We start from the raw sequence: 24,514 nt of genomic DNA, 5'->3' as shown, positions 1-24,514 counted from the left end.
GGAGAATACCTAAGTGAAACAAATACAGAGGACTTCTTGCTTTCTCATTGGGGAATGAGATCAAGAACAAATAAATAATGCCTAATTACAAAAGATGGTAAGTGTTATGAGTATTATACAGAGAGCTATGGTAGAAGGGTAGGTGGGGAAGGAGAACTTAGAAAGAGACTAATCTAACTAGACTTGGTAGGGGAGATCTTTCCAGGCAGAGACTTCAGAGATGCCATCATGTGGAGCAAGAAGAACGCAGCTTCTTGGAGGAAGGGAGACAAGGCCAGCTGGGCTAGTGCTTTATGCCTCAGGCGATCTGTAGTATGAAGGAGGCAGGAGAGCATGTCAGGGGCGGGTCATGACCACATAGGGCCTTGGAAGCCATGATTATGGGTTTATTTCACAGGTAATAGGAAGCACCTAAAGCACTCAACCTGGAGAAACAATATGATTGAATTTAAGTATTAAAACTATCCCTCTGGCAGCCAGATGGAAGCCACACTGCAGGTGGAAACAACACAGGGATGGGCTGGGGGAAGGGGTGGAACGGACATGGAGAAAGTACACGTTGTCCCAACGAGAGATCAGGGTACTTGGATGAGGGCGGTGATGCTGCAAATGAACAGAAGGGAGCCGATTTGATACTCGTATCTGGGGTAATGCTTATAAATATGAATTATTTCTTTCTTCTTCCCCAGCCTTCCCCCTGCTAATTTTAAGTGTATGACCCTTTCTGGATTCCTCATCGCAAGGGAATCAGGAATAGTTTGCTATTTTCTCTCTTTCTCTTTTTTCCCCTGAAGGATATGCCCAATAAGAAAATGAGGTTAGGCTCTTCCTTCCCCTGTCCCTTCAATTCTAACTCTTTAAAGGATCATCCCGATCAACATACAAATATTATCTTGTTTCCACTACCAAAATAAAAGCTTGCCCTTGACTGCCCACTCCCACTCCATCATCTTCCAGGGCTCACATTTCGTTAAGTCACCATTACAGCAAGACGTGGTTAGATTTGTCGATAGCCACCGGCTCTGCTTTCTCACCTATTAGTCTTGGCTTTCCTCTCCCCAGTCAGGATGCTGTCTCCTTCTGTCCCACTGAGATCACCCTTGCAAAGAGCTACAATTATTGCCCTATTTCCAAACACGTTTTATGGAAAGTTTTATTTGGAAATATTGAATGGTCTCAGTTTTTAATGGTCTCGTGCTCTCTACAACTACCTCTGACCAACCCGCAGTCCTTCAGTTTCATGAATGAATTCACACGTTCTGTTGGACCTCTGTGCAGTGGAGGACGAGAGAAGTTTGTCCTGGATCCTCTTTCTTTTCTACACACATTCCCTAAGAAAACTCATTCAGCTCATTCAGTACTTCACAACTCATGCCGGGCTTCAAGCCAATGGCTCTCAATGCTCCATATTTAGCGTTGACAACGTCTTTGTTCTCCAGTTCCATGCGTTCAGCTGCCTACTTGCCATGCCCACATGGATGTCCACTAGGTGTTTTAATACTCACCCCAACAAAACTCCTCTTACTTCTTTTTCCCTATCAGTGCCAGCATCCACACTACTTCCTTGTGTTGTTCAAGCCAAAAATGTGGAAGACATTTTGACTTTTCCCTATTTTCCCCCTACCCCAGACATCTAACCTACCAGCAAATCTTATCAAATATATTTTGTGAGAACAACCCAAATTTCATTCCAAGTCTCCTTTACGGTGCTTATGCTATAAGCCCAGAATCATCTTTTAAAAATATAAATTAGAACATTTCTTTCTGTTTTGAACTTTTCCATGACTTCCTGTAACACACAAAATAGAAGCAAAACCACTTGCTTTGGCTTTGGTGCTTTTAATCACCCGGAATGTTCCTTCTCTGCCTCAGCTCATCACACACCCTAAGCTCCAGCCTCTATAAACTTGCCAAGTTGGTCATCCTTTAAGGCATTTGCTCTAGTTATTTTTTCTGCCCAAATGTCCTTCTTAAGTTTTCTCATGACTGATTCCCTCTTATTTCATTCAAATCTCAACTCAACCTTTCCAGAGAACCTTCCATGGCTGTCCAGCCTAGCCCGACAGTACAGTCCCCATCTGTCCATCATACCATTTTATTCCTCACTACAGGGCTGGTGTCATCCTGGATTTGTGTAGCACTCATTAGTTGATTGCTATCTCCCCAGCATTTGTCCCCACACCGTCCCAATCAAAGTACAACTCTGTGAGAGGAGAAATAACCGGTGTGTTGTTCACTGTTGTCTCTATAGCACCCGGAGCAGGACCTGACACATGGTGGGTTCTCAACAATATTTACTGAATGAATCAGGAATCAGTGACTGCCAGGGAAAGCTCGTCATGACAAGGAAATGAGGAAGAAGGGGAGAGAAGGAGATGAGAACATACAAGTAGGAGGGTCCAGAGAGACTATGCAGCAGTCTAGCTGTTCTTGCCCAGCAGGGCTACCACAGCTGCCTGGTCAGCTGGCCACACTCTGCAGGTTTAGTCCTTAAGGAGACAAAGAGCCCAGATAGATTTACACAAGTCATTGCTTCTGAGACAGCGAGCAGCATGAGTCTTGTGTTTGCACTGGATCCCCTCCCCTCCGACCTCACGTTCCATGACTGTGATGTGCAGGTGGGACCCAGAAAATACTAAACCCACAGCAGCTCTGGGTCATGCTTCAGGAACTGCAAGGTTAGGAGATGCTGGTCTAACACAGTTAGGTGCTGCTCGCTAACTTGGCCTTTCTCCTCATGGAGAGAGACATCATCTTTATTACTCTGGAATTTCTCCAAGGAAAGATGTTTCTAAATCTCTCTTGTGGGAGTCACTATTTTTCTACTGCCAAGGCTGTCTGTTATGCAAACATCCTTGAACAAAGTTGTCAATATCCTTAGCTAAAAAGATGTGCATAAATACCAGACAACTGAGAATAATCTCCCCAAAGAGGTATCCTGTAGCCTAATATGGTACAGGGCCTCTAAGAGGCAGAAAACACCAAGGCATGTTTGAGAAAACTGAGAGAAGAAGTAATCTTCACCTTGTTTCCCAGAGGAGGGTAGGATGGCACAAAAACTCAGGGAGTTTAGAGCTGCACAGTGTATCAGAAACCATGGAGCCGAAGGTTTGTAATGTTTAGTTTAAGGTTTGTAATGACATCAGACTAGGTTGGTTAACATTATTCCTAGATTCTTACACATTTCCCAGAAATAGAGGAATGACCAACACACTGGAAGATACCAGGTGGACAAGAACAGACGACGCTTCAGTGGTGACTTAAGAAACAGGACCTTTTGTCCAGTTAAGGGCTAGATGGGATGCTCACCCCATAGGATAGATTAGAGAAGGGTCAGATGACGGCTTTCAGTAACTTCATTCCATGGATGATCCCAAAGAAATACTAGAGGGAACATTTTTCTTGCATCACTTTCATGAAAAATAAGGATTTTAATCTGCTTTTTTTCCCCCCCAAAAAATCTGCTATTGAGAGACATCAGTCTCTGCAGCCAGGCGGGAGCTGGTGTGGGGGTGCGGGGTCCGTAGCCTACAGGGGGCAGTGAGTCAGTCACCAGCTCCAAGGCTGCGGCCATCTTGTTCTGTCGCCTTAGCGACCACTGTTCACATCTCTCCCTCAGCAATTTATTTTTATTATATCTTGCAAAAGTGTCCATATGGAATGGATTGAAAATAAAATTGAAAGGGAAAAAAAATAACAAGTGCTTCACCACAGATAGCTAGAGAAAGTACTGGTGTGGAACAGTGCCATCCAGCTGAATTTTCTGCAAGAATGGAAATATTCCATTCCCGCACCAACCAGTCAGTGGCCCCTAGCCACATGTAGTTACTGAGCACTTGGAACGTGGCTATTGGAACTGAAGACCTTCTTCAGTTTTTCATCTTATTTAATTTTAATTAAATTTACATAACTGCATGTTGACTGGTAACTTTAATATTGGAAACTGCAGGTCTAGACTTTAAGCAGTAACCTGAGACCAAGGCTCCCCTGTTTGCTAGGGCTGCGATTTACCCTCTCAAAGCATCTATTACCTTTTAAGATGGGGATAAAAGTAGGATCATTCATGTAGTGGATATATGAGGCTTAAAGAAACAATCGTGTTAGGTGCTTAGTACCTGCCTGGCATTGACTTATCACCTGGTAAGTATTAGATGAGGATGGAAACAATAATTGTACTGATGACAATGATCACAGACAGAGTTCCAGGGACCTGTGGAAGGGTTTGGGGGAATGGGTGACTGGCTATTAGGTGAGAAAAGGTTTGGGCCAAGCAACAGGGGGCAAAGTTTGGGTGATAATAGGAAGCAGAGGCCCTGTATCTGGTCATGTCTGGGAGCTCGGGGCTGTGAGTGGTGACAGCCTCAGATGCTCAATACTGGTGAGAGCCCTGAGTATCAAAGGCTATGGGGAAGCTGCTATCTGGGGCTGCAGACAATGCCCGCAGCAGGGACAGTGCCTTCTGGCTGTGACAAGGTCATTTACACTGTATCAAAACACATTTTTTGACACATTTATCAACTAATTTGGATCAAAGCACAATTTTCCTAATTCATCTGAAAATGTATATCAAAATATGTTCTATCATATGTGTATCAGTCTGGGTCCAACCAGGAAATGCAAAGCGCAACATAATTTTTAAAAAGGTAAGTTTAATGCAAAATATTAACCTATTTCTTAGGAAAGAGGACAGGAGAGTAAGTGTTGAGATAGAAAGAGAGCTCTCAAGAACATTCTAGAGCTATGGGAGAGGACCCAAAGACACACACACTAGGACGAATGCTCAGGACTTAATGAAGGACAGTACCCACTGGGTGGTGGAGAATTTTGCTGGGTTTTTCAGGCCAGAGTTAGTCCACAATCACTGGACCAATGGGAACATTCCAGTGGGGACATAGGCAAACTGAGGCCAAAGGGCAGGCAGAGACAGTCAGATTATACTGCAGATGTGACTCCCAAAGCACACAGGGGCCATGTCAGGAGGGCCATGGGAAACAAACTTCTAGGATGCAGGAAAGCTGAGGCTGATGGGTGGCAGACAGAGCGAGGGTGCCAGCTGGGTGGGGAGAGGCCACCTCTGCAGGAATCCAGCACACTTCTGGGCACGACATGGGCCTAGGCGCTCTGGGCCTCTTCAGGGGATAAAGGTCGGGCAGCGAGCCTCAGATTGCCTGTGCAGGAAGTTAAGGAGAGCCTGGGTGCAAGGAGCAGCAGAAGCCTGGGTGGGTCCACCCGTCTCTGTCTGTCGTTGCTGACTGCCCTGGGACTGTTCGTATCAAGATCTGCAGAAAACCATCTACAGCAAAACGCTGAAGAGACTGCCCTGACCACGCACCTATGGCTGGAGAAACCACACTGCTGAACAGACCAGAGAACAAGGTGGCTCCCCAGGAGCCTGGTGAATGAGCCACAAGAGCCAGAAAGGACAACCTTCTGCTGACATTGGACCGGCTGGCAAAGGAAAACTATTAAAGAGGTCCATCTCCATTTTCACAGACCAGATGACGAAGGGTGAATTTGGAATCGAGTCAGTAACTGATGAAAGAGTCGCGTCATCCAGCCCACCGGCCCCACTCACGGTGACACTCATGAAACACTTCCTGGGACCTTGTCAAGGATCCATGTAAATAACTGTCTTCAACAACAGAAGAAAGATCCCTTGGTAAATCATCCCTTCTGTGTGTGAAATGGTTGTTTTGGCCATCATCTTGCCGTTAGTAAGTTCTCAGTAGATCAGCTTGAGCTAAAACCACACAAGTGAGAAGATGCACTTGTTAAATGTTTCCCCCACCTGGAAGCCTGTCCAGAGATTCAAGGAACTCATCTCATTCTAGTGTTAAATATATTCTGTAGCAGACCATACAATGCTCTATGACCCAAAAGCTAATTATTCTTTCTATAGGACATAGAGTAAATACAAAGGTCAGCGATAGTATAGAACTCCTACAGAATCTTTGAAATCAATAAAACCAAACAGTTTGTAAAACATTCCTGTTTTACTTGGCCTTGTTCTTGCATGTTTTCTTTTTCCTTAAACAAGTAAAACAAATACCACATTTTCTGAAATGTAAAGGGGATCTGATAAATAAATACATTGCATTGTTATCATGGTTCATGAAAATCTTTAGAATGAAAATGTACAATGAATATTCATAGAAGTTGTTACTCTTAGATCTTTAGCAACATTAAATATGTAATATAATTATACCTCTATTTCCTTTTCTAATATTTCTCCTTGCCTCATTTCTAAATCATCAATTTTTCCACATTTTCCTCTTCAGTTATTTAAATGGTAAAGTAGGCTTGTTTTCAGCTAGTTTTAATTAAAATATTATCTATGAGCACTTTCAAGCCAGATTGTCATCATCAAAGCAAAGGAAAGAATTGAGGCAATTTTGGAGAAAACTCAGTGCCAAATCAAATTACTTAGATGAATGCTCTAATTTTTCTACTTTTCTTCACTAACCTTAGAAGATGTGGGTGATTATTCTACATAGGGACTCACATGACACAAACTTAATGTAAATTCAAATAAAGAGCTGCAAGAAATAGAGGAGGAAAGCCCCCAGTCCACTACCCTCTGCCCTCCATCAAATAGAAGATGTTTGGCACCTACCACGCACCTGTTCTGTCCTGGCTGTGCCCCAAACCACTGCCTTACAAAGCCTGCTTTCTAGAGGAGAAGGCTGATCACAAACACATAAATGAACAGTGAATAACTTGTGGACAAAACCACAAAGCGCAACAGAAAAAGGTAAGCGGTGGCCCAAGAGATAAGGAAGGAGGTAGGGAAGTTTATTGTTGAAACCTGCTCATGGATCTGAACAACAGAATTCCTGCCGGAGCTCCGCATCTAACACCCCTGGACTTGAGAATTCCTGACCTACACAGTGTAAGCCTGCCTTTAGAGCCTTAAATATCTCTTCCTTTTTCTGTCCCACGCACCAAGCAAGGAGTGGGAGGGTGAGAGGGGTGGATACAGTTTGGGCTTGCAGAATGGCCTCTCGGGTCCACGAGTTTCCCTGCTAAGGGCCGAGCTGGGCTGGTGGGAGCCTTCTTTGCACTCTTGCCCTCTACCCTCTGCCACTGTGAGGTACAAGCCTGGGGGCACCTGATCACTGAGGACCATGCAGGAGGAGCCAAGACCGTGGCTGCATCCCTGGAGCAGTGGGAAGCCATCAGATCTTTTCACCAAGGAGCCATGTGTTTCCCTCAACCTTGACCTTAGAAAGACTCCCAGCAAACATGGAATGGGTCCCTGGGAGGCCAAAAGCACTGGAGACACAGCAGTGAGTGGGACAGTCACACCTGGGGCTACTGGCATCTACCACCCAGCAGGAAGACAGATGTGAACTCGTAATTTCCAGGGTGATGCTTGCTTGGTGCAGAAATGAGAATGGATTGTAGTAAAACATAGGAGTCTAACATGAAAAAATGTTCATCATCACTAGCCATCAGGGAGATTCAAATTAAAACCACATTGAGATACCACCTTACACCAGTTAGAATGGCCAAAATTAGCAAGACAGGAAACAACATGTGTTGGAGAGGATGTGGGGAAAAGGGAACCCTCTTACACTGTTGGTGGGAATGCAAGTTGGTGCAGCCTCTTTGGAGGACAGTGTAGAGATTCCTCAAGAAATTAAAAATAGAGCTTCCCTACGACCCTGCAATTGCATTCCTGGGTATTTACCCCAAAGATACAGATGTAGTGAAAAGAAGAGCCATCTGTACCCTAATGTTTATAGCAGCAATGGCCACAGTCGCCAAACTATGGAAAGAACCAAGATGCCCTTCAACGGACGAATGGATAAGAAAGATGTGGCCCACATACACTATGGAGTATCATGCCTCCATGAGAAAGCATGAATACCCAACTTTTGTAGCAACATGGACGGGACTGGAAGAGATTATGCTGAGTGAAATAAGTCAAGCAGAGAGAGTCGATTATCATATGGTTTCACTCATTTGTGGAGCATAACAAATAGCATGGAAGACAAGGGGAGTTAGGAGAAGGGAGTTGGGGGAAATTGGAGGGGAGATGAACCATGAGAGACTATGGACTCTGAAAAACAATCTGAGGGTTTTGAAGGGGCGGAGGGTGGGAGGTTGGGGGAACCAGGTGGTGGGTACTAGGGAGGGCACGGATTGCATGGAGCACTGGGTGTGGTGCAAAAACAATGAATACTGTTATGCTGAAAAAAATAAATAAATTATTAAAAAAAAAAAAACATAGGAGTCTAACTTCACTTGGGTGGAGGTTTAGGAACACCTCGCTGAGATGGGGTCATGAGGGAGGGTAGAACAAGTCAAGCTGGGATACGAACCCTGGAACAGTGAGCTATGGGTGCAAGACATTCCAGATCTAGGCAGAGCTTTGGAGCAAGGAGAACCTGGAGATTTTCCAAAACTGAAAGAAACCCTCAACCAGGAATATGGAGAGAAGAAACATAAGCATGTAAAATCACACAACCCTTGTAGAACATGCTGTAGATTCCATTTCATTCTGAGGACAATAGGAAGGTATCATAAAAGGGCTCAACCCCAAAGTTAACATGATCAGGTTACATTTTAAAAGGTTACTAGCTACTGTGGGGAAACAGGTGGGAAGGAGGTAAAAGCCAACATGGAAAGACCTGTCAGAAAACTGCAAGAGGTGAAGGATACAGTGACATAGATAGAATGAGGTAAGGAGGGGAGGAAGGGAAATGAAATTTCTCAGCACTGTGTCTGGACGTAACAGTCACTCCATAAATATGGGGTGAATGGTTAACTTTCCCCACCACTTGAGATCCCGGCACTCACTATATTTCATTTTACAATTGAGGATTTTGAGAGACTGAGCACCATGCCCAGGTCCCAGGTCCCAGGTCTGAAAACCTACAGTGAGCTGTGCACCACCTCCCGGGATGCAGCATTCACTGCCTTCAAGCATGGAAAGATGATGAATGAGACCTGACCTTTCTGAATGCTGCAGACCTGCCAAGCACGGGGCGTTCGGCATGTATGCTATGGTTTTGCCCACAGTTTGTCTTGCACATGAAAATTCAAGCTCTGCCCAAGAATACAGAGCTAGAGAGGGCTGTGAGCCAGAGGGAGTGCGAGCAGGAGTCTGGGGCTCCCGGCTCCTAACCACTCTGCAATACCGCCACCTGCTGTCCTACGCAAGACAAACAGCAGCGAGCCCCACCGTGCTGAAAAGAGGGACACTTGGTCTGCAAGTGGGGATGACAGCGTTTTCCATGAGAACGATAGAAACTGAACAAGACTGGAGGATAAGAGTGATCAGTGGGTTAAGCCGCTGCCTTCGGCTCAGGTCATGATCTCAGGGTCCTGGGATCGAGTCCCGCATCGGGCTGTCTGCCCAGCAGGGAGCCTGCTTCCTCTTCTCTCTCTCTGCCTGCCTCTCTGCCTACTTGTGATCTCTCTCTGTCAAATAAATAAATAAAATCTTAAAAAAAAAAATAGTGAAGAGGCGAGAAATCAAACGCAAGACGCGCTTGATCTGCAGGCCACCCGCGGCAACGGAAAGTTTCACACATTTCTGGTTAATAGCACCTGTGGGAGCCAAGGGCCGCCCACCCTCCCAAATGAGATCGCCTGTCCAGCTGCGTCTCTGGTGTCTCTAGGCCTGTGACCAAGACTGTGACAAATCTGTCACCAGTGTCTCCCGTGGTTCACTGTCCCATGCACTTGGGTTCGTTTCTGGAACAGAAGAGTCCAAAATCTCAGTGGCTTGACACGACACATTTATTTCTTACTCCCACCAATCAAGACAGGTCACGGAACCCACCAAGAAATGATTTAGGAACCCAGGATCCTTCATCTGGGTACCATCTTTGAAATGTTCACCAAGTTCCCCAAGTTCACCACCTGAGGGTAAAAGGAATGATCCAGCGTGATGACAGGTTGTGAGTGTAGGCCATTCACAGACTGCCAGTACCACAGCTGATGGAAAGCTGTTGGGGCGCTTGTCCAGCTGTGTGCCTGACAGAGAACAAAGGCAGTATTATGAAGCGCCAGCAGACTTGGCCAGACTCTCAGGCACCTGAGCATTCTTCCTCCTGTGCCTAGAACACTCTCTGGACTTCCCTGAGGCGGGGCGGGTGGGGGGGGTGCACCCAGAATTCCGCAATCAGTGCCTCCAATTCAAGTACTGGGACCCCCAGGTGATTCCCCTTCATCAGGCCTGGTGTGCCCTCTCTTGGAGCTGCAGCCTAAAAAATGAGAGAGGCAGGTGCTTATTCCATCCCATTCAATAGACAAGGACCGGATTACTGTCATAAACACTCTCATTCGGAAAAAGAACAGAGACTTCCTAGCCACTGACTCACAAGGACACTTGGACTTGCAGGGCAGCAACCTCAGCCTGAACTTGGGGGAGCCCTGGTCCGACTCCAGGGCTCCTCTCCAGGAGGGACTCCAAGGACTCAATTTTTCTGACAGCTCTCCATCTTCCCTCTTCGGAGTTCTTTCTTTTCCTAAATAGGTTCCCTTAGTTGAACCAGGTGTTGGGGATCTGTCTGCATAACTTTGGATCCCACTTTCTACCTATGACCCAGTCAAAGATATTGCAGATAAGGTTTGTAGTGTCTTCGGGCAATATGATTCCTTTGATTACTTTTAATCGAGTTGCTTCCAGATAGTTCCATATAGTTGTAACCACACCCGAAGCATTCTCATAGACAACGTTTTCAAATCTTCCTTTTTGCTTTCTCATGCCCTTGCCTACATCAGCTTAATAGTGGGGAAAAAAAACTCTTTAATCTGATTGTCACCATGAGGCTGAGTCATAATATGGCTTCGTAACTCAAAGCCTTTTAATTCAATATCTTATTTCCTTGTGTTTGTGTTTCCAGAGGCAGTTGGAATTTGCAACCCTTCACAGACCCAAATTTCTGGACTTTCTGCTTGCAAACTAGCCAGTTTTCTCCCGAGTTCTTCTCCTTCTTTTAATAGCATGCCAACACAGCCAGCTGCAGCAAACACACATTAACACTTTGATTTTTTTCCAGCTGCTTTTGCTAGGGTTACTGAATCATGAGGCTTACAATCTGCCTCCAAAGGCATTGCAGGTAATAATTTTACTAAATATTTCCACCATATAACATAGATCACCATCTACCTTGCCACCTGACTCTAAGTCAATGTCAGACATTAGCTTCTTGTGTCTACAGCCTTTCAAAGTATCAATCTACTATATCAGTCATGGATGTTTAATTGCTGTACAAATTCTCATATCTCAGAGGTTTTAACACCATAAATGTTACTTTCTTCTTGGTGTCACTGTCCAAGGGAAAGAGTTGGCTGATTCTTCTCTAACTCTGACTCGAGAGCCTATACCTCTTCTGTCTTTGGCATTTCCCTATTTGACATGTAGCCTCTAGGCTTGTCCCCTGTGAAGCTGGGAAGCACTGACCTCACACCCCTCATGTCCCATGAGCCAGGCCATAGTCTCATGACCCAACTCCCAGCAAGGGCTCCTTGAGTTCATTTACCTGTGTTTCCAGGAAGGGAAAACACAGCTACGGGGGAGGTCTGGCAATTTGAGCCACACTGTTGATAATAATCATAAATTATGATTCCAGTCCTCCGCTCTAGAAGCTTATAGGTGATATATAATAAAGCAAATAAAGTTAAGATGGGAATGAGAATTTTGTATTCTCAGCAGGCTATTTACATGTCAGAATAGGTACTTGTCAACAGAACAGGTACAATATAGTCCTGACAGGGTATCTGTGTGGGGTTGCAAGGCAGGCAGGAAGAGAAGTGGCCGCACTGAGAAGTCTTTCTGCTGCTCGTACATCACTAGCAGTCACGCACGTTTGTTATTCATCTTACACACATTTCCTGAGTGACTGCTAAATTCTAAGTATCAAGTTAGGAGAAGGATCTGAGGATTGTTTCAGTTCCTGCTCTTGCAGTATTTAAAGTCTAATATTTAGAGTCTAATAATTACTCATATAAATAACAATTGATTAATTTAATGAATGATAGGCATAATAAGTACAAGAAAATGTAAGACAGCAAAAGACAGACCTAGATTGGGAGTGAGTAGAGGTTCTAAAGCATGAAGCTGGGACCTAATGGCAGATGAAGAGATGGGGAAGAAATATCAAGGTTTCTGGCTTTTATGATTGGGGAGGAGAGAGTGTCACGCTGGGATAGGAAACACTGTCTTTAGCTTCGATGGGAAGATGATAGTTTCATTTTAGGATACACTGAGGTCAAATTACCCTTGAGACCTCCGAGTGGAAATGTCAAATAGGCAGTTGATATTCAAGTAAAGAGCTCTTTCGAGAGGTCTAGAATGGTGCTATAACTTTGGAAGATGTCTTATGGAAACTCTATTTTGTCCTCAAAGATGTGCCTCAGCACCCTTTCTCTAAATTTATCATCTATGGGGGAAACTCCCAAAAGTCACTTACCCATCATCCAACCCCTGTCATTTTAGGGCTATACCCCAGTAGGGTGATTAATTTTGAATAGGAGCATTCTCATTGGAAACCTATAGATTTTGTTAAATAGTGAATCAATAATGCACGAGTAAGAAAGGTTTTCCATTTTTAAGTATCACTTCTCAGCCCAGGATGGAGGACAGAAACAGCGCTACAAGAAACAGAAACAAAGAACACCTGGCCGGTATTCCATGATGACAACAAGAGAATACTCAGGGAGGGAGGAAGGCAAGGCAAAAGGACTCAATCTTCTGTTTTTCTTTTGCCTGGTTTATCCAACGCCTTAGGCAGCAAGCACCAATCTAACATTCAGCTTGACATTGTTTTAAGCACAAATCTTTGCTTAAGCAATGAGTGTTCCTTGTAGGTTTTGAATATGAATACATTAGTAGGAGTGCATTTATTTTAACTCATTTGATGATGAGTTTACTGGAAGCCGAGGATCTGGTGTCTGTGAAAACCTTAGAAAATGATTTGCAATAACTCTTCAGATGAATGCAAATACATGAAAAGAAAAGCAGTTGAAGGTCGTCACACAAAGAGCCAGCACAAGCAGCGACCATTAAGAACAGGCATCTATTTTAATTTCTCAGGTGTGCGTTGATGAGGAGAATTAGAACTGTTTTAATTGCTAATCTCTCAGAGGAAGGAACACACCATGTTAATTAAATTCACTGATGATAGAAAAAGTGGGGGTGGATTAATCACTTCTAATGGCAGAACAATTTTCTTTAAAAGCCAGCTTTACAAATAAGAACTGGAATTCACCAAAAGAGAACCCTGTTCTTAAAGAATGTGCATGTGCACGTGCGTGTGCACACACACACACACACACACACACACGGAGCATAAATTGCAAGCTGTACACTTTTTAAATCATTTCAAGAGGTGCAATAACCACCCCAGAATGGCATCTCTAATTCACTTTCTGAGCAAAGATGTAGCAAGTACTTGCTACATGCACAAAGCTGCAGTATGAATAATAAAAGAAATTAAATAAATGTAGCTCTTCAACTATATGTTTGGACTGTGAATGTTTCTATGCAATCTGTATAGATCAATCATTAGGGACAAATTCACTTTTCTATGGCACTTCAATAAGGTAGCACCAAAACACCTCAAGGAGATAAAGTTAGGGGTGTCTCATTTTATTGAGTGAAAATGCTTTAGATCCCCTGGCATATAATAAAGTATACATCTCTAGGGAGACTGAGTTTTGTCTTTATAAGGAAAGACAAGGGAAAGGCAAGTAAAATACAAGTTACAAGGATTATATAATCAAGCCTCTAAATAAGAAAATGGCTGGCTCTGCAGACCTCATTCTGAAAATATTATAACTATCAGATTCCAGAGATGGAGGAAACAGGTGTCCAGCTAGACCTGGAAGCAAGAGTGCCCACGAGGAGAAAGAGGGTAGGAGGGCAGTTCCTGTGTGGTTAAGGACTCTCAGCACATTCCTTTGGGAACATGAGGTTTCTGTAACTGCTGTGTCCAAAACAGTGCCAGGGATAGACAGTACAGCTGGCCCCAAAGAAAGAACCCGGCATGACCATGACAACCAGCCATTACTTAAAACAAAAACTGTGTGCTGTGGTGATATCCTTCCTGGAGGCAGGGTGCCTAACTAGAAGCAGCAACTATCAAAAAATGTCATAGGAAGCCCACTCAGTAGCCAAGACCAACACAATTTTTATCTTCTAGCTTGTAGACACGTATTCGGTTCTTACCAGGACAACGGAAACTACACAAAACTTCACTATTTTTATTTTATCTCCTGACATTGGGACATTCTATACTCTCTACCTTCAATTTGCTGATGATAAGGAAGGGCTGAAGCAAAAGGAACTATGGGTGCCCCATTTTTCCATTTTTTTCTATGTCATCATGTTTAGCCTAAATGGCTGGCTAATAGCAGAAAGTACGAATAAATAGGTTGCCTGGTTTTTCATGTGTCTTAGAATGCAAGTGCATTCTCTCTACATTCAGAGAAAGTTCTAATTCACACAGAAAGCATGACCTCTGGGGGCGGTCAGCACCTTGCTTACTCTGACCTACAGGTAACACATCCACTAACTCCCTGTGAGTCCAGCTGAAATTCCACAAGGTATGCTCAGGGGGAGTCTGGGGGCTGTACACGATGGTGGGAAGGAAGGGGTGACAGGAACATGAATAGTTCATGTCTCCCTTAACAAGAACCATCCCATGTCCCATTGGGCTTCCTTCCCCAAAGATAATTTCAGAGTTACAATTTTTAACAATTTCAAGATGGCGGCGGCTGAGCATTACAACAAGCACAGGACCCTCCTGAGAGCGGGCACTTCTGTGGGTGATGCCCTTTTGCCACAGCACAGGCTGCAGACCCACATATGCACAGCTCTGAGGGACCGATGATGACAGTGAAACTTGGGACGTGGGGTCCCTATATGCCAAATGCTACAGGCAGGTCAGAAACAGTGATCCCATAAGAATTTCCAGCAGGCATCAGGTTTTCAAGTTTTTCATCTACACGATATGTTGAAGAAACCAGACTGTAGAGTAGAAGACTGCACTACGCCTTCATTAGCCCTTATTAAATTTCTGTTCCACAGTAAAAGTTGTACTGAGGAAATGTCCACCCGCATGTCCTGCAACCTTGACTCATGAAGATAATTCATCCGGTCCTCTTGACAACCCTTAAGACTAGATAGATCTACTAGGTTTAAAAAAAAAAAAATTAGGATACCAAATTCTATCTGCAGAATGATCCAATTTTATTTAAAAAAAGAAAACAAAACAAAACTAGAATGAAAATTTCTGTACCTTAGCAGTGATTATGTAGTAGATTTAAAACTGTATTTTTAAAATTTCATTTTATACAGCGCCTGGGTGGCTCAGTGGGTTAAAACCTCTGCCTTGGGCTCAGGTCATGATCTCAGGGTCCTGGGATCAAGTCCCGCATCAGGTTCTCTGCTCAGCAGGGAGCCTGCTTCCCCCCCTCTTTCTCTCTGCCTGCCTCTCTGCCTACTTGTGATCTCTGTCTATCAAACAAATAAATAAATAAATAAAAATACTTAAAAAAAATAAACAAATTTCATTTCATAAATTTTCCACATGGAGCTTGCAATTATAATAATGAAGGGGAAATGTTGCCATTTTTAAAAAGACACAATGCTTTCTGACCTTGTCTTCTCCTTTGCTTCTCCAGAACTTGTATTGCTCTTGGGGTGAATCAGAATTTCAGTGTTCAATAGAATAGCAAAACTTGGGCACCCTTCCTTTTTTTGGTCCTGACAAGTCAGCTGGCAATGATAATATAGGCCTGACTGCAAGCAAAGAAGAGTAAAAAACGTTTCTTGTAAAGCAAAGCTGGAATTAAAGCAACAACAGTAAACCAACAATAAAAAAAAATTAAAAAACAAAAAACAAAACAAAACAAAACAGGGAGCTTCTATGTCAGATAGCCATCCACTATCTGACATAGAAGGTGTTCAGTAAGTGTGTATGAAATTGTATTAAGGGTGTTCATGCTTTCTCTCTGTCTGCATTTGATTAGTTACCCTGCCTTTCCTTAACCTATTAGAGTTGGAAGACAAGGGAATTTTGTTAACTTGTTTGTTTCCCCAGGTCTGTACCTGTAAGATTTATATTTTGTATATAATTTGGAAAATTTTGAAATATCCTTGAAATATATGTATGCACCTCTTTAACACTCTACACCAGAGAATCCAAAAAATCAAATTATATGCAAAGTGTAGAAGCAACAATGATTTCTTTACAAGTGATTGTTGACTTACTGCCCAAGATCAAGGCTCCATCACCTCACTGATCCAGGAACAGAATGGAGCACTGGAGTTCTCAAATTCACCCCACCTGCTGCAATTCTCAAATCAGGAGCTTGTTGTTGATTATATATATATATGTATAATTTTTTTTTTTTAATTTAAGCTTGTCCTGGGGCGCATGAATAGCTCAGTCAGTTGAACGCCCAACTCTTGGTTTTGGCTGAGGTCATGATCACAGGTCATGATCTCAGGGTCATGAGATTGAGCCCTGCAACCCTGCATCGGGCTACATGCTCATCAGGAGTCTACATAAGGTTCTTCCTCTTCCCCTCTCATCTCTCTAAAATAAATGCATCCTTTAAAAAAAATTAAAATTGCCCCCCTTTCCAAAACCACCCAACTATTCTGACCCAAAAGCCTACTGGAGGACAAGATGGCTTCGGGATCCAGGGGCTGGTGGCTCTTAAAATGTAGTATATATTTATAAACTTCATAATCTTTAGCCAGACTTCACCCTCAATGGATAAAATCAAAAGGAGAATGCAAACTCTCATACATCAATTTCGGCAAGTGTTATCAGGGACCTCAGTCAAAAATCGAAGCTAAAATTAAAACATACAAAAAGGTCTGTCAAACCATAAGCAATGAAATTGTGGTAGAGACAGGTGCCACCTGGGGCACCAGCTCCTTTCCTCTTCTTAAGCACATAGCCATCCGTGTTCCCGCCAATCTTTCGCTGAAGAGTGATCACAGGGCAAAAGGGTTGGGGTTGACTTCTAGGTTGGCCTCTAATCCCCCAGGTCCTATCCCTTCTGGCAACGACATGAGCACCCCCAGGTGACTTCTTCGTAAGGCTGCTGAAGATGGCAGATTCACAAGGTGACTCTCGGAGCAGCTGTGTCTCCGTGACTCCTCCCTGGATTTTCTAGAAAAAAATTCCAGGACCCTGAGATCATGACCCCAGCTGAAGGCAGACGCTTTACAAATGAGCCACGCGGGCATCCAGGAAGATTCAGGTCTTAAAAAATCCAACAGAATGCCTTAACAATACTTTTAAAACTCATATAAATTGAGAAATATACTGTGTCCCTTTCTGTAGCAGAGGGGGGGAAAGGAAGGAGAATGTAATATTGTTTAAAAAAAAAATCAACCTTTTCAAAATTGATTTTTAAATTTCAAGTAGCTCTATACAAAATACCAAACCAAGGCTTTGCAATTGAACCAAATGAAGCTAAGTATCATCTCAAAGAAGAACAGGTAGCATAAAAAATATTATCCAACCCTCTCCTCACCCATACACAAAATGCAGAAGGAAGCATAGTAAGGACCACTTTCATTGTCAGACATCATAATGTACAGTTACAATACATTTAAGAGCATAATATCATTATCAAAGTGGGCAGACATACCAATGAAAGTAAAGAGAAAATACAGGAATCTATATAAGGACATAGCTTAGAATACAGTAGAGTTGGTATTTCAGATCAAAGGAAAAACAGAAATTATTTAATATATGGTAATTGGATTATTGATTAAGTAATTAGAGTAAAAATAAGCTCTCTCCAATTTAATTTCAAAATGGAATAAAGAGTAAAATTAAACTATAAAAAAGAAAATTAGAGTATAGAATAATTATGTGTCTGGAAGCATTCTGCATATTATGTTTACAGAAATAGAATAAAGATTAGGGAAGAAGTTAGGAAGGCAAGAATGATTAATAAAATATAAGAAGAGTAGGCAAGATAAGAAAGAAGAGTTAGTAGAATATTTTTAATCTTTTGATTATAAGAAGGAGATGAGCCAGAAACATTCCACTAAGAAAGAAAATACTCTAAAACTAAACTGCATCAATACCATTTATGGTTACCTGGGTTATTGGATACTCTCACTTTGCTAATAATATAATAATTAGCAGAAAAGCAATAAAATCATTTAAATGCAATAAATGTTCATGAGAAATGGAATGGTGAGTAGAGTTCTACAGATCTCCGTGGATCAGACTGTCTGACAGCCACAGTGGTCAGCATCTTAACCCAGTGGCCATATCCACTTTTCATATCTCCTCTCTTATGGAGGTCTGTGACTTGGCCTCCAAAATCCCAACATGTCCCATACCTTGCGAAAACAGAGACCATTTTAATCTCACAAGCATCTATGGCCAACAAAGAATAGCTATAAAAGAACTCCCCTCTCCAGTGTGTGTTAGAGATTTGCTCTATTCCTGATACTTTCATAATTATATCTATCTTTGAGAAGATAATATTTTCTAGGCCCTCAGGGAACATAATTAAAGAGCAGGTGAAAAGGACACACATAATAGAGATACTCGAGAATATAAATCTTCTAAAGGACAGATGAGCTTTCTAATTAGTAATACCTGCAAATTTTCTGGAAGTCAATTTGATAACAGACATCAACCAACTGGGCAGTACACATATGTTTTAACCCAGGATTTTACTTTTTTCCCAATATATTTTTTATTGTGGTAAAATACACATACTATAAAATCAATCATCTTAGCCATTTGTAAGTATATAGTTCGATTGTGATAAACACATTAATTATGCTGTGCAGCCATCACCACCATCCGTCTCCATAACTCTGCATCTTACAAAATTGAAATTCCACAACCATTAAGTAATAACTCTCTAACCCTGCATTCCCCCTTCCCCAGCTCCTGGAAACCGCCATTTAGATGGAAACCATCTACTTTGTATCTCAATGGATATCAGTATGCTAGATATTTCATATACTCTAGGTACTTAGTTGTCTTCTCATGACTGGCTTATCTCACTTAGCAACATTCGTCCTTGTAGCCATCAGAATTACCTTCCTTTTTAAGGCTGAATATTATTCCTTTGTATGTATACATCGCATTTTGTTTATTCTGAACATTCCATGTTCTACGATCATGGGTATACAAATATTTCTTTGAGACCCTGCTTTCAATGTGAATATATACCAAGGAAAGGAACTGCTGGATCACATGGAAATTCTATTTTTAACTTCTCTGGGAAGAACCATATTGTTTTCCACAGTAGCTATGCCATTTTACATTCCCACCAACAGGGCACAAGTGTTTCAATTTCCCCATATCCTTGATAACACTTGTTTTCTATTTTTTTAATAGTAACTATCTTAGTGGGTTTGAGGTGGCATCTCATTGTAGTTTTGATTTGCATGTTCCAAATTATGAGTGATGTTAAGCACATCTTTCCATATGCTTATAGGTCATTTTTATATCTTTTCTAAAGAAATTCCCACTCAAGTCCTTTGCATACTTTTTGAGTGAGGTTGCTTGTTTTGTTGTTGTTGCTGTTGAGTTTGGGAAGTTCTGCCTATATTCCGGATATTAATCCCATATCAGACAAATAATTTGCAAATGTTTTCTCTCATTCTGTGGGTTGCCTTTTAACTCTGTTGATAGTGTCCTTTGATGACAAAACATTTACATTTTCAGTAAATTCAACTTGTCTATTTTTTCTAAAGTTACTTGTGCCTTCAGTCATATCCAAGAAATCATTGCCAAATCCAGTAGCCTGAAGGTTTTGTCTTGTGTATTTTTCTGTGAGTTTTATTATTCTGGGTCTTACATTTAGATTTTTTAACAATTTTGAGTTAATCTTTATTTACAATGTTGGGTGAAAGTACAATTTCATTCTTTTGCATGCAGATGTCCAGTTTTCCCATCACCATTTGCTGAAAAGACAGTCCTTTTCCACACTAAATGATCTTTTTTGTTCACATACTGTTTTCTTGACTTTCTCTAGCTCTTCTGTTATGTCTTTCAATATATTTAAAACAATTATTTTAAAGTCTTTGTCTAGTAAATCTTTCATCAGGTCTTTCTTTAAGAATAGTTTCTATTGATTTATAGATACACATTTTTTTTTGAATGGGCCATACATTCCTGTTCTTTGTATGCCTTGATATTTTTTTATTGTTGAAAACTAGACATTTGAGTGAAATAAAGTAAATCTGAAAATCAAATTTTCCCTCTTCTCCAGGCTTGCTCTTTCTTAACATTGTCCTTGTTTTCATGATTGCTGTGGATGGTCTCTGGGTTGAGGATCAGCCTGAGATATAAACTGAATGCCTCAGATTTTTACTGAGTGTTTCTCTGGGCGTGTGTTGTCACTCTCTATTTTGCTCATATATGCAGTATCCTTTGAATATTCTGGTCTTTAATATATGGCTCCCAAAGCGAAAAAAAGGAAAAAAAAATAGAGGAGAGGATAAGGTGCTGGCCCTTTAAATGGCCTTTAAGTCACTTTGGTGAGGGAGAGGGACTTCAACAAGGTGAACAGCAGCAACAATGACTGGCCACTCTGTCAGCACCTCTGTGATCAGAAATAGTAATCGTTAATGAGAGCACGTGTCCCTGGTATTCAGAGTACAGGGTCCTTTGTGCACACCCTGTCTCCTGCAAGCTGTGTGTGAGCTGCTCCAGGAACAGGTGCACGGCTGCTGCCATGTTACTGGGAGTGGGGATAGATAGCTGCCTTTATGCTAAGAACTGAGATTGACTAAAACTAACTGTACTTTATGGTCTAAGTCTTCCCCCGGAAGTTGCAAGCCTTCAATATACTCCAGGATTCTGAAATGGCTTATGAGAGAGTTTCTGTCAGTGTTACAGTTGCCTAGAAGGGAAGACAGACTCCTGGGTCTTCCTGGTCTTCCATCTCCCCAGAATCTTCTATGCGATTCATTTGCAATAATTTTTTAAGGAAAATAGCTGGATATTTTAAAAGATGTTTGTAAAGACTAGTCATAAGGATACTATTATCATTGCACAAAGTAAAACTTGTGTTTCCAATAGTAGAAAATGACCCAAATAAATTGTGATATATTGATATAATACTATGACATTAAAAATTATGTTATATATCAAGGTTTTTATTAGAAAAATACATCATAGGGGTGACTGGGTGGCTCAGTCCGTTAAGTTTCTGCCTTCAGTTCAGGTCATGATCTCAGGGTCCTGGGATTGAGTCCTGCATCAGGATCCCTGCTCAGCAGGGATCCGCTCACCTAATTTTACAAAAAATATTAGATTGGTTCGCAAAACATAAAAAATAGTATGATTGAACTTTTTATAAACTAAATGTGTGTGTATGTGTGTGTAAAACACAAGCCCAATAAATTATAATTGCTATGCATGAGAAAAAAGTCAAAATCCACCTGTATTTGTTATGCATGAGACATTAAGTTACACTAAGAAGAGCCAACTGTGTTTCCATCTTTACTATTTAAATATAATTCACATTCTTATTTTGGAAAAAGACTACAACATAAATTTTGTGTCTAGCTTGGCACAAGCTAAGAAATAAATAACTCAAAAGTATTTTAGGGAAAACTCAATCATAACAATTCAGAAGTTATGAGAGAAGGATGGGCAAATTTGTAAAGGGGCCAAGAGAGTTTTGTGAGAAACAGAAGAAAATCTTCTCTTCTGTTTTGAAGTTCAACATTACGGGAAAATTCCCAGTGGGTGGAAACACCATGCAGGCAGCCCACTCGTGCTCTTAACAAGATGATCACCATGAGAGATGCAAGAAGATGGACGCATAAATTGTGCTGAACACTAAGGCATCCAGGCACAGCATAGGGCTCCTGCTAAAACTTGACCAGCTCTGCTTCTAATGCCTCTTCTTCTAACCCACGCTCACTGTTTGGGGAAAGCACAGTTCTAAGTGCTCTGGGGCAGCTAGGTTATGTGGTCATGCCTCAGTGTGTGGGCTCATGCATGTTTGTCCCAAAAGAGTTCTGTGCTGAAGCATAATATGGAAGACCAAGAGCAAAAGAAAAAAAAAAAGGCAAATAAAAAATGCCAACAGTAATTTTCTTAGAGTAGTTGGTGACTTTGCTTGCTTGCTTTAGAACTTATTTTTTCTGGGTGTTTTGGAGAAAAGTCTGGAGACATACCAGTCATAAAATGGATTACTCTCCCTTCTACTAATTTATGCAACACAGGTAAGACATAAAATTCAAAGTAATATTTTTATAATCAGCTCACAAAATGGTTGAGGCAGTTTTGGGGCAAACTGTATTATTTTCTTTTCTCTCTCTCATTTCTGCATTCTGAGAGTATTTATTCTCTCTGCAGATCTGTTTTTGGGGATTGATCAACATTTTTGCTGACTGCCTTTTGGAACTGAATCCTTTAGGAGCAATACCAGAGAGAGATAAGCCTCTAGGTTTCCATTTCAATAAATTACACAGGTTCTGTAAAAATAGAATCAGGACACCCATCACATCTGTGCTTTCATGATTGTGGGAGAAGAATATAAGGAAAAGATTTCCTGTTCAATGGCTGTGTGCCCCTGGTTTCAGCCTTCTCCTCGTGTTTCCTTTTAAGGTCTTAGGGTTGAGGAAATCTGGGGAAACTCCCATCCTAAAGAGCAATAAAGGAAGAATTCCTATCTACTCACACATATTCTTAGTTCCCTTCTGTGCTTGTTTATTTTGTCTAGTTTTTTACCTTTTAGTGAGAATTTGGAAGTTATAGAAATGTGCCAAGCAGTCAAAAGGTAAAATGAAACAAAATTTGATTGTGTTAATGTTTATTTTTACTCATGCCAGCTCTGGGTCTTTATAATAAAAAAAGAATTGGAAGAATTTTGGTTAAAGTGGTAGACCATATTTGTTTCTTTTTTTTTCCTCTTTTCCAAAAGTCTGCTAAAATGACAATAAATAATTTTTACAAGACCTTAAGCCAGGAGGACAAAAACTGCAAGAGAAAGAACAGTAGTCAAGAGGTTTCAACTCATATTTGAAAACCGGAAGTGGGTAGAGATGGCTTGGCAACCATGGCAATCAACGGTCTACAGCCAAGCACCTGCAGAGGGGACCGCCTCCCACAGAAATCCCGCGGGCTGCAGCACCTGTGAGCACCAGGAACATAACAGTGACGATGAGAAAGGGAACTAAGAAAGAGAAACTGACAGAAAAGTGCAGAACAATTCGAGCCACAGACTCTTCTCCTCCTTAGGCAATGAGGTAGGAATTAGAAGTTTGTTACCTCACATGTGTTCATTCTTCTTTTACATTCTGAATGAACAATTCTGTGATCTTTATGTAAATTTTGAAAACTAAGTATTTAAAAATACTTGAAGAAAAAATAGATTAAATTGTTATCACGAATAAAAACAAAATAAAGCTGTTTGTACATTCATTAAAAAAAAGAAGAAGAAGAAGAAGAAGTTTCTTACCCGAAAACACTTCAAACCTATGGAAAGAAAATAAATTAGTGAAAGGTTATGAAGGAAACTACAGAAACCCCAGCCAGCCATCAGTCTGCCCCCATGTGGGACCCCCTTGTCTCTCCCCCTCCCCCACTCCAATCACAAGATAGAGGCTTCTCTGAAGATACTCAGCAGCCCCAGAGAAAATGACTCCAATACTGAAAATCATTTGCCCCTCCCCCCAATTGTCCTCGCACAGCTTACTCACGTGAGAGTGGTTTATGTTTTCATTGCAGGTGTTCAGTAAATAACTGCAGAATGAAGTCGCGGGTCCACAAGCATTAAGTAGTTGCCCACGGTCCTCTAGGTCCTGCGGGTAAAGCAGGAAATAAAGTCCCTCTCTTGACCCAGCTTACATTCCGCGGGAGGAAGGACCGAAGATAAAGAAAGAAATTAATTAATTAATAAAAATAAGTACCAACAAATAGATAATATGGCAGTTGGTGGGAGGGTATGGAGAGAACCAAAGCGGGGTAAGGGCATAACAGTATCGGGGTGGAAATTTACTGTTTTAGGTGAGAATGTTCAAGAGACAGCAAGATAAGAGGAATGTCAGTGTGAGGGAGAGTCCAAAAAGCTAGAGCCCTCGTCTTTTTAAAAGCAATGATAAAGCCCTTGGCCTTCCTCAGAATGGCTAGAAAGCCACTTGAGAGTTTCAAGCAGAGAACAAAAAGGATCAGACTTGCATTTTCGAAGGTTCCTTTTTGCCAGTGCCTGGGGTAAAGACCCTCTTTGTTCTGCTCTCCCTCCTAAGAAGAATAGCAAAGAGCCCTGAGATTTGAAGCTCCTTACGATTGCAGCAGTTAGCTTTACTGTCTCCTAGCCGACCCTGACCACCTCGGAAAATTGAGGAACAGGCAGAGGAAGAAGCTAGGTCTTTTTCTCCCTCTGTCATAATTTCAGGCAACTTTGTGGTGTCAGAACTCACTGTGCAGACCTCACATGATTCTAGGTTTCCTGTGCAACAATTTGCTTTCAGAGTCTGGAAACATAATCTCATCCAGGAGTACCTCCAGCCCTAGGTCATTTCCCCACAATCCCATTCACCTTCTCT

At 41.8% G+C, this 24,514-nt stretch overlaps 1 long non-coding RNA gene across 1 annotated transcript; it reads right to left on the bottom strand.

Annotated features, from left to right (window-relative positions):
* Nucleotides 1-239: 239 nt before the first annotated feature.
* Nucleotides 240-23,689, bottom strand: LOC122903990. Its single transcript, XR_006384124.1, has 3 exons — nucleotides 23,669-23,689; nucleotides 23,428-23,444; nucleotides 240-307 (listed from the first exon to the last, which is right to left on the bottom strand). It is a non-coding gene; the product is annotated as an uncharacterized LOC122903990 (long non-coding RNA).
* Nucleotides 23,690-24,514: the final 825 nt, after the last annotated feature.

This window comes from Neovison vison, chromosome 4 (genome assembly GCF_020171115.1).
Source record: "Neovison vison isolate M4711 chromosome 4, ASM_NN_V1, whole genome shotgun sequence".
Taxonomy (NCBI): domain Eukaryota; kingdom Metazoa; phylum Chordata; class Mammalia; order Carnivora; family Mustelidae; genus Neogale; species Neogale vison.
This window is presented reverse-complemented; position numbering and strand designations above follow the sequence as displayed.